The sequence below is a fragment of the Orycteropus afer genome, unplaced genomic scaffold (genome assembly GCF_000298275.1).
Source record: "Orycteropus afer afer isolate SDZICR_OR568_19922 unplaced genomic scaffold, OryAfe1.0 scaffold00388, whole genome shotgun sequence".
NCBI lineage: Eukaryota > Metazoa > Chordata > Mammalia > Tubulidentata > Orycteropodidae > Orycteropus > Orycteropus afer.
The window spans coordinates 3,199,797-3,201,270 of record NW_006921975.1 but is presented as its reverse complement, the minus strand read 5'-3'; positions in this window follow the sequence as shown (position 1 = coordinate 3,201,270).

Sequence of the window (1,474 nt, the reverse complement as noted above, 5' to 3'; positions counted from 1 at the left end):
TAGGGCCCCTAAATTTTCCCCTAGTTTTTCCTTGAGGAAGTCTATAGTTTTAGGTTTCACATTTAAGTTTTTGATCCATCTGGAGTTCGTTTTTGTTATGGTGTGAGGTACAGATCTTGTTTCATTTTTCTGCAAGTGGATATCCAGTTTTTCCTGCACTATTTATTAAACAAACATTCTCTCCCCTTTTTAATGGATTTCAACCCTTTGTCAAAGATCAGCTGACTATAGGTCTATGGATCTATTTCTGGGTTCTCAATTATATTCCATTGGTCTATGTATCTGTCATTAAATCTATACCAGGAAGTTTGGACTACTGTGGCTGTATAGTAGATTTTGAGATCTGGCAGTGTGAGATCTCCTACTTTGTTCTTCTTCTTCAACAGTGCTTTGCTTATCTGAGGTCTCTTTCCTTTCCATATAAAGTTAGTGATTGGTTTTTCCATATCCCTAAAGAATGTTGATGAGATCTGGATTGGGATTGCATTGAATGTATAGATTGCTTTGGGTAGAACTGACATTTTCACAATGTTCAATCTTCCTATCCATGAGCATGGAATATTCTTCCATTGATGTAGATCTCTTATGGTTTCTTGAAGTAGTTTTTTATAGCTTTCTTTGTACAGGTCATTTTTGTCCCTTTTTTCAAATTTTTAAAGTAAAAACTCTATGAAAAGAGTTAACTTTCTATATAAAAAGAAAAAAAAAATCTGTGAAGTAAAATTTAATTTTATTTCTGAAGTATTTTTTTTTACTGAAATAAATAATACTTTGTCCCATTTTAAAATATTAATAAAAAAGTCTCCATTTTCCACATACCCTTTGAAATGTTTTCATGTACTTCCAGGAGCTTATGCACCATGGTTAAAGATCCTTGATTTGATACACTATATCTTCTTTCCCCCAGTAAAATTGTAGTAAAATCCTTATCATCAGAGATTGTGTTGTCATATCCTCTTCCCACATGGCACAAATCTGGGCATGTAATACCAAACCAAAACCAAACCCCAATCCCACTGCTGTTGAGTTAGATCTGACTCATAGCGACCCTTCCTTGGGTTTCCGAGGCAGTATCACTACGGAAGTAGATTGCTCAACCTTCTTTCCAAGGAGCAGTTGGTGGGTTTGAACCACCAGCCTTCTGGTTAGCAGTCAAGTGCCTTAGGCACTCCACCGCCAGAGCTTCTGGGCATGTAACAGGAGGTAAATAAATATTGCATTAGTGTGATTAGATTATTAAGACCCTCCTCTTTATAAAACTAGAGAACTGAGCTATTTATTTGAACATTGGAGGGAAAAAAAGACGCATTTCTATGAGGCAGCAGAGTTACAGAATAGGAGCCAACATAAGCAGAAAATAAACAGTAGTGTACAATCAACCAAAGACATTTTCTGGATCAGCATCATGGTCAAATGTCTCTTATTTTTCATGATGAAATCAATGTAACTTAAAAAACAAAAACAAAAAAAAAAA